The sequence below is a fragment of the Callithrix jacchus genome, chromosome 4 (genome assembly GCF_049354715.1).
Source record: "Callithrix jacchus isolate 240 chromosome 4, calJac240_pri, whole genome shotgun sequence".
Lineage (NCBI taxonomy): Eukaryota > Metazoa > Chordata > Mammalia > Primates > Cebidae > Callithrix > Callithrix jacchus.
This window is the reverse complement of record NC_133505.1, coordinates 29,979,997-29,989,314: the sequence shown is the minus strand read 5'-3', so window position 1 is coordinate 29,989,314 and position 9,318 is coordinate 29,979,997. Positions and strand designations below refer to the sequence as shown.

At 55.1% G+C, this 9,318-nt stretch overlaps 1 long non-coding RNA gene across 1 annotated transcript; it reads left to right on the top strand.

The window, feature by feature from the left end:
- The first annotated feature begins 403 nt into the window (after positions 1-403).
- LOC144582054 (uncharacterized) lies at positions 404-7,904 on the top strand. The gene is made up of 2 exons (XR_013533852.1): positions 404-632; positions 7,662-7,904. It is a non-coding gene; the product is annotated as an uncharacterized LOC144582054 (long non-coding RNA).
- Positions 7,905-9,318: the final 1,414 nt, after the last annotated feature.

The window sequence follows — 9,318 nt, the reverse complement described above, 5'->3', positions numbered from 1 at the left end:
CTCGACGTGTCTGGTTGGGCTCTGTGGAGTAGGGGGTGGCGGGTGTAGACCCGCGCGGCCCACGCCTTGGCTTTCCGGCTGGGGCGTTTCTCGGCGGCCCAGTTTCTTCCGAGTCTCGCCCGCCTCGACGCCGGCCTCCTGGACGCCGCTCGCAACGGGAACGCTCTCCAGCTAATTAGCTGTAATTACCACGGTGGCCCGGGGCTCGGCTTCTGTTTGCGTTTGGAGCTCCTTCCTCCTCCCACCCCACTCCGCCGCCTCCCACCCCAGATGAGCCCCGGCCTCCGCGGCTTCCTTCTGAAATTAGTCGCTGGAGAAAACAGTCAAAGGAGACCCTTGTTACGTTAGCTGGCTTAATAGTAGGTTGGGTACGGGTGTCGGGAAGACCGCGAGAAGGGAGAGTGGCAGGCGCGGAGTGCCGGGGACAGGGACAGGGCGGGTGGGGGCCGCCGAGAAAGGAGATGCGCCCTCAGGGCTCTGGCCACGGCCCTTGGAGGAGCCCGCTCCCCTTCCCTGTCACCCCGCGACTCCGCCTGGTGCTGAGCGGCCCCGCCGAGTTCCCATTTCCTCCTCGCTGGCCTTTTTTGTTGTGAAGACACACGTGTGTTTAGGAGCGCAGCTGGGGTGGAAAGGTCAGAGGCACTTCATTGCTCACGGGTGACAGCTCGCCCCGCGCCGGCCCGCAGCCTCCAGGCGCGGGTCCCTGAGCTGCGCGTTTGCAGGACCATCCCAGACCCTCCCGGACCCCGGCCGCGGCCCACCCGCCTCTGCCTGGCCGCGCCAGACCTACCCCAGACAGTGCTGCTGCCCCAGGCGGCCTCCCCACGCGGTCTGTGAGGTCGGTTTGCAGAGGCCACCATTCAATTGGCAGTGACCGTGTGGGGAATCCCTCGGACTCATGGACGCCAGAAGCCCTTGGGCGAACGGCGGGCTCAGCGAGTTCGGGGCCCACGTGCCTGCAACGCTCCGCTCTCCTTGGGCCTCGGCTTTGCGGCCCTGAGAAGGTGGCGACTGCAGTCAGCCCCGACCTAGGCCCAGGTCGGTCCTGGAGAGCTCGGCTGGCTTTCTGCACCGTTCCCAGGGGCGGGAGCGAGCTGCTGGGGTGACCTAGGCTAGGGAAAGAGTCGGCGCGCTCCCAGCTGGAGGTCCTTCCAAGTCTGCCCTGCCGAAGAGTGGGCCTTGAGCAGCCCCTGCCCTTCCTTGCGGGGCTCCAGTCCCAGAAGCTGGAGAGGAAGCCGGTACAGGGTGAGCATGTGGTGCTGCGGTTTCTGCGGCCTGTGAGGAGCCCCTGGCCCGCAGGTCCGAGAGTGTTTACAGGCCTGCGCGAGCAAAGCTTCTTAGCAACTGCTTTACCCTTTCCATTCGAATGTTTGAAAATTAGGCATGGAGCATACATGTGTCTAAGAAGGTGTCTGTGCTAACCATATATGACGTCATTTCTGCACTCGTTGCCTGCGCAAGTTTAGAGACTATGTTGAGTGGAAGGAGAGGGGTTCTGCTCCTTATTCAGATTTTAAAAACCGTATCTATGTAATGTCCCCTACATGGATACCTTACCTTTTGGATTCTCACATCCGATTTAAGAAAACCAACTTCTGCCAACCTCATTTAACCTGGAACTGTTATTCCTTAGAGGTTTTCACGTTTAGCTTGTACTATTTTAGCAATAAGAATAATTTTTCTGTGAAATATTCTAAGAAAAACTCCTTGATATTTTGAAATGAGCCTGTGACGGCAGTCCAGATCCATGGTGGGGGATCGACTAATTTTGAAAATAGACTCTGTAAAAAGCTTTAGGAGAATAAGTATTTTGTCCTTTCTCTAGAAATGGGCACATTTGTTTTCTTAGAAATTTATGTCATGAGTGCATAAAGGCCAGCATGCTACATCCCATATGCAGTCTTGCATTTGGCATGTTGCACGTGTGGGAGAAACCCATGCTGAATTTTCCAGGGTTATGTTGTTAGCAGACCTTTTTTCACCAGACTGCATGTAAACAAGCACACATTTTACAATTTATTATTCCACAAAATTTGTGTCATTAATAATTGATGCTTGCAAAGGAATAAGCCTCGATTGTACTGGTGGCCTGTAAGCTCTTGGCCATTTCCTGCCGGGTCAGAAACAAGGGTCATGAAACAAGAGTGCCTTATAGTCCTGTTGGGCTCTCCCTAACTTTGATAGGTGAGGAGAGGACACAGGGCAGGAAGGGTCTCGTTTTTTCAGGTGGAGGGTCATTAGTTTTGTTCTTAATGGTGCAAAACCCAAGAGACCCTGAACTCCCCACAGGTTGAGGCTGCCTGGACAGATTGCTTAGGAGGGACAAGAGGTGTCCATATTTGATCAGGTCTCAGGCACCCATACCAGTGTTGTCTGAGATGTTGGTGGCAGCCAAAGCAAGGCTAGTTGGAGTGACAGTTTCCCTGTACTCCCGAACCACCTCTCAGAGCTGTGAGAGGGGCTCCCATTTTCGTGGGTCCCGTTCACCTCAGAGCCCAGCTCTGAGTCTCCTGCTCCTTGGGCCTTCCTGGTGTTGCAGGGCCTTCTCCACTATAGGCATTTCATGGACAGTTCATGAAGCCATTAGCCCTTCCCACCAGTCATAAACAAATGTCGTGTTAGGGGCAAGATTGATGGTGGCCAAGTCATAAAGCTGGCCAGGCAGGACAGAATATGATTGTGTGCAGGCAGCCATTCTCCAGCCAGGCAGAGAGACTGGGGTGTGGGACCAAGAGACTGGGTCAGTCTTCACACCACCAATCTGAAGGGGCAGCTCAGGAGAGCTCCCAGCAAGGGAAGTTTAATTTATCCTGACACTGTCCACTTAGGAAGAGAAACCCACTGAGATTTGCCACAGGGCCCCAAATGCTAGCTTCCAAAAGCCCACTTTCTGAAATCTCCCATTTCGATTTATAACACAGCCAAAAGGTTCCCTGCAAAGAGCTTTCATTATTGACGCTTTCCCTCCCACTCTAACACGAATGTCTTCCTTTGCAGTTGTGGCTGTAGCTTCTTGGCTGGAATTTCCGTGGCCTATTTCCCACCCCCACCCCGTTATCCCATCTCCCCCTTTTCAGTGTGAATGCACCATAACCATTAGGTTCTGTGAGTATTTGTGTCTCTGTCCCTTTGTCTCTGTTACTTCTCCCCATCCTTCTCCCGACCCCACCCAAGTTTCTCCTGGATGTCCCACTTCCAGCCCAGCTCTGGAAACTGCAGGCCCACCTTCCACTGCACCATGTGGGTGATGGGCCAGATTTGGCCCTGATGCCAAGCCTCAGACAGACTTGGGGCCTCAGACAGACTTGGGGCCAAACTGCCACGGGAATGGTAGGTTCCAGGTCCCAGTCGGCTGGGAAAGAAACAATACTTAAGTAAATGAATTCCAGCTCCAAAACCCATTCAGGAAAATGAAAGCTGCTTCTCCACGAACATTCTCAACATGATTACTAGTGGAAAATTGAGCAAAATGTACCATGTCCACCTTATTGAAAATCAAAGTACGACACAGCGAGCAGAAGGCTCAATTTATGACCTAAGCTGCTTTCCCATCTTACCCTGGCCCCAAAGAAACCCTCTGGTTTATATTATTTTTTTTGGTTGTTTGTTTTTTTCCTTCACTGATTTTAAATTTGCAGCATATTGAGCGTATTATGGGAGATACAGTAGGGACCTGGAATTTCCTTGCACATAGACTCAGGCCTGTCCTGGAGAAGGCTGGAGCTTGCACTGGGAGACAGAGCCAGAGAGAAAAGGCTGGGTCTGTGTGGTCCTCGGGAAGGCCTGGAATTGCTTCCCGCTCAGAATCTCCCTGCTGGTCTAGAGGATGCCTCCCTTTCTCCCAAAGAGCATTTTCTTTCTCTGGCCTGTCCACGGGCTCCTCCAAGCCCACTGATCTCCCTGGGTGTCATTAGGATATGACTTGTCTACCTTCTTCAGCAGCTGCGATTGCAGGCCTCCTACGGAGGGGACTCAGTGGGCTGCTCCTTGGCCCCCTAAGTCAACACAGCTTGGTGCTACTTGGGTGGGCATGGGATAGCAGTTTGTGAGCCCAGCAAGTGAGCATCGGAGTGGGAGCCAGGGCCAGGCAGTGAGGCCTCTGGCTTGACCTAAGTGGTGGAACCCTAGGCAGGGCCTAGAGAAGCAGAGGAGGCTCCAGGGAGGGGTTCCAGCGGGGTGGGGACATGGAACTCAAGGTTGGGAAAGGAAGGAGTTTGCTGGAGTGCTCTGAGGACGACTTAGATCCCGGGATCGGGGAGAGAGGGAGTTGGAAAGAGAGGGGAGGGAAGAGGGGGAGAGAGGGACATACCCCTCCCATTACCTACCCCCGGGGAAAAAGCAGGAAAACCAACACATTTAGCGCCATTAACTCTTAAGGCCTACACATTTCCTTCAGTACAAAAGCTGGTCACTGGGCCCGGAGGCTGCGCCGGGGCTCCTAAATGGCTACAAACGTACAAACCCGACCGGGGTGGGAAGCACATTTCAGCAGCGATCGGATTTTTAAAATCTGTTGGTAGAGAGAAAACAAAAATTGTCCTCCAAGTTGGCAAAATCGGCATCCCAGACCGTGCTCAGGAGGGTCCTGTGAGGCCTGTCCCCAGAGCCCCGCGCCAGCGCGCTGGGGACGCGGCAGTCCAGTAGGCCCGGCTGGGTCCGCAGCCCGGGGTTCACTCGCGGGTCGGGCCCGGCCGCGGGGTCTTTCCGCAGCTGGGGTACTCAGGACAGCAGGGCCTGCGGAGCCGGGGCAAGGGGCTTCCTCGTGAATCCGATGATTGTTATTTATTATCACCCGCTAATGATATGCGGGCCTCACAGTGGCTGTGCTGGTTATCGCGAGGAGGTGTGTGCGCTAACACAGAGGCGAGGGTGGCGCGCCAGTAGTCCCAGGGAGACCTTAGGAGGAAGAGGTCCCACCGTGATTCCCACAGTCAGGGCAGTCTGGGTGCTAGAAATTCCCAGAGAGAACTCGAGCGGTTGACGTCCTGGGTCAGCAGTCCCTGCTGCCTGTAGGGCTTCCTGCGAGCCCACCCCCACCCTCTCTCCCCTCTCAGGTTCGACGGATTCTTCCGGAGGCGCAGGACAGCGATTTACATTAAGTGTTTGGTGGCTGCGGAATAACGTGACAGTTTGCTGCATTTACCAGCTGGCTACCGGGAGGGCCTACCCGCCAGGCCCGACCCGAGTCGAGTCCTCGGAGCCGCTGGGTAAAGCCCCCTCCCACGCCCCGCTGCAGCCCCGCGTTCTCCGCGCTCGGCGCTGCCGGGGAAAAGTGGCACAACAGGAAAGCCTCGCCAGAAGGCCCTTCCCAGTCGGCTTCCTCGCCATAAAAAGCCAGACTCCAGCCGAGGTCCTGACCCCTTCCAAATATACATTCTCTTGCCCGCCACTCCCGCCCGGGCCTCGGGCTGTGCAGCCACCTCCTAGGCGTGCCCGGGCCCGTGGCTCCCCAGAAGCGGAGGGAGTAGTTGCAGCCCCAACTTCAATTGCGTGTCCCAGTTCGCCAACCACCTTTGCTCGCTTTCCTTTGGCCCCAAGGCTGCCGCACCAGTCTCTGCGTGCGCCTGAGCGCACTGGCGCATTCGCGTGGCCGAGACTGCTGACGGCGAGGGGATGCTGTAATGAACCACAGTGCTTCAGTCCTGCCCCAACTCTCCGCGCGAGCAGGAGCTCCGGAGAGCGAGGCAGCCGGCGCAGGGACAAGTGCGCGGGCCAGAGCCGCCCAGGCCTGCATCTAGGGGCTCGCGGCCGGCGCGTGCGCAGGCGCGGTGGCGGGTCTGTGGGCTCGAAGGTCCGGCCCCTCCCTCAAAACCCGAGCAGGGAAGCCCCGGGGCTGAGAGCCTGGCCGGTGGTCGCAGAGCTGGGGAGCGGGAACGCGGGCAGTCTAGGTCTTCCCACTTGCCGTCGGTGCTCTTTCCCGAAGCAGTAAAGGGGTCCCAGTGCCCATAGCAGAGCACGCCCTAGCGGACACGCTGGCTCCCTAATTCAGAGATCAAAGGGGCAGCTGAGAACGGGGCGTCCGCTGTGTGTGACCCCTGACCTTGGAGGAAGGGCGGGAGCCGGGACTAGGCGGTGGGGCCTGGGGTCAGGCGGGGGTCGTCAGCTCTCAGCAGAGGCGCCCTGGCCGCGGAAAGGGGTGAGGGTGGGGTGGCCTGCCCCAGCGTCGTAGTCGTACCCGGGACTTGGAAATGGGCTTTGGGGATAGAGCTCGCTCCCAGAGCGCCCTGCAGGGGAAGCCTGTAGCTCAGGCCTGGGCCGTGCAGACCCCCGGGCCGGCTCGGGGGCCCGAGGACAGCAACACCACCCGAGATCCAATCGCGAGTAATAACCTCGACGACACAGCCCCTCGAAGACGCCCAGGCACCGGAAGTGTGAGCGGGGAGGCCTCGGGCCAGCTTGGCATGGGGCGGGGACGCCTCCTACTCATGGAGGAAATCAGGCCCAAATCCCGAGTGTTCTCTGGGGACACTGTGGACGGTGGGCCCGCTCCTAGCACCTCTTTGTGCCCCATTGTCGTTGCTGCTTGTGAAAAGTATTAGCTAACCCCGTGAGGACAATCCACAATTTTTGGAGGGTGCGCGTGGCAGGTACAGACGTGAAGATCTCTTTGTAAGGCACGTCCATGCATACGCAGGGACACTCGTTTTGTAAAATCTGAATGGGCGCTGCCGCCACCTCTCTATGCTACCCGCGGACAATCAAGGCTCCAGGTCATAGAAAATACAGGGTCCTGTATGGGCTGCACCTTAACACAGAATTTACCCGGTAGGAATTCCCACAGACAAAGAAAGTGCGGAGGGTGCTTTGAGATTTGTGGCGGAGGGTGTTTAAGTTATTTGTAAACAATACATTTAAGGTTATTTTCAAGTGAATGTTTAAAGTGTTGCTGCCTGCTCCAAGCTCTAATAACACAGTGTTATAATAACACTCCTCGCATCCGCCAGGAGCCCTCCAACTGGCTGCCAGAGGTTCCACGAGGTTCGTGGCGGTTGGTGTAGGTGAAGGTGATTAAAAGGGGCGAAAAAGAACTCAAAGCCACCCCGGTAGGGTTTGCCAGCGCCGACCCGCCCCACATTGGCGCCAAGGCCGAGCGACCCGGCCTTCCGAAGGAGCCATCTTGTGCGAGGCATCAACGGCCCACGCCCTTTAGCGCTCCCTTAAGGTCGTGCGGCCTGCACTGCCCAGTCTGCGCCCCTAAACAGCTGCAGAGGTGTGACAGGTTTATTATGCTGGGCCTAGCTCACTCGTAATTCCTTAAAGACAAAGGGCAGCAGAGAGAGCCGGCAATGGGGCTTGGCTTTCAGGTCAGATGGCTGCCGGGAGGCCCAGGTTCCAGGCACCTCCAGCAAAAACTCCACGCACTTCCAGCATAAACTTGGGCAAGGCTGTTTTGCCAGGGTATGTGAGTGTACTGAAGGTTTAACTTTCTCAGTTTTGCTTTACAAAAAATCAAGGTGCAAGATGTTGTATAACATTTGAAATGAACAGCCAAAGTTTGGCAAAACAGGAAAAAATACGTTCACTGAAATTTAGTTGCAATTTAAGATAGAAGAAACCTGGTAATAAGAATTGTCTTAAAGGATGTCCAAATGAAATCCTCTTGAAGCGCAGAAATAGACAAAAAATACCTAAGTAAATCTGTTCTCCTTTTATCCTTTTAGACATATACACCCCGAAGCCAAATGAACACCCCCTCCTTCCATGACTCAGGGTGCAGGAGGAGTGAGAAGGTTGCAACCAGAAATACTTTTAGTTTCCTTCAAACACAGATGCTGCCGTCCGTTTGGAGTAGAATTCAACATCATGGCTCCACTGGAGTTGCAAAAACCCCTGCCTAGAATCTCTCCCGATTCTAGGTGTCCAAACAAGCAACACTGAATTAAACTGGGCCACTGCGAGCCTGAGGGCACCTGGAATGGTCTCTCCGGGGTGTGGGAAGGGAGGTCCAGGTGGTCAGTGGAGAGGGGGTGCCTGCCCATCAGGGTCAAGGCTAAGGGAAATGTGACTTTTTGTGAGATTTTGGGGGAGGATATGTGTGACAGTGGGTTTGGGAGTTGGGTTTGCAAGTGTTTGCGAGAATGTGTGACTGTGAGATGGCATGTTTGTGGTGTGTGTGTGCTCTTGTGAAGGATGTGCATGGATGTTTGTGTTTGAGCTGATGTGACACCGCATGCGGATGTATGTGTGTGTGCCTGCCATCCCGCCCAGGCTCAGAGGCTCGGCCTCCCAGGGACCATGTGTTTCCAATTAGCAGCATCCCGCCTGGGAGTGCAGAGAAGGCCAGTCCTGGGCAGCTTCTGAGGAGCGGGTGGGCTAGCTCAGGCCCCCAGTTCTGCTCTGTCGAGGGTGAGGCCACCCCGGCCAGCATGCTTTTGCAGCAACTGGGCAGCCACACAAAGGGCCCTCTCTCCTGAGCCAGCCGTTGGAGACTCAGTCCTCCCCCAGATCATAAACCTGCCTGTGAAGACGTTCAGAAATAGTCTACCCACACTCACACACATACACATGTGCAAAGGCTGGAATTCCATTTGCTATAAAGTTTTATTTTATTTTGCTTGGAAGGGGAGTGAGGGGGAGAAGAGTCCTGACCTAATTTGTTTTAGGGCAAAATAGGTATACACCTGTACACAAATCCCTGCTTGCTGCCTGTGGGTGTCTTGCACATGTGTGCGTCATCCTACCTGTGTTGTATGCCATACACAGCTCAGGAGCACACACCTGTGGTCATACCCAGGCCACCTAAATGATAGACTCTGCAAAATAAGATCCAGTGATCTGAGGCTGAGCCTTAATCTTTTTTATCATAACTTCAAATTAAAGCTGATGTCCTTCAAGTGCCTAGAGCAATGTCTGGCGTGTATTGGGCACTTAACATAAATTGTGGAAGGAATACATTAAAATTAGATTTTAAAAATGACCTAGTACTAATAAGAAGAGGTTGGAAATCAGCACTGTGTGAAAGATTCTAGACCACAAGGACAGGCACAGACTCAGAGACCTCTAGGTAACCCGGGGGCTTTGCCATGGAATGTTCCAACAATATTTGCTTACCTTCGTTTCTTCTTCTGATCCCCCTCTATTTCTCAAGCCTTCTTTTGAGATGGTGAGAGCCCTGGGTTCTAATTATAGTCAACAGAGACCAGCCTGGGTGTGAATTCCTCCTTTCTGCAGGAACTAGGTTTCCAGAGTGACTTGTCACCAGGACGGGAAATAAATGTCCCAGGCAGAGACTAAGGAGGAGGCTCCCCCAAGCACCCCCGCCCCCTGAGCCTTGTAGGAGTCCTCCCACCAGGGGCTTTCTCAAAACAGGGCAAGGCC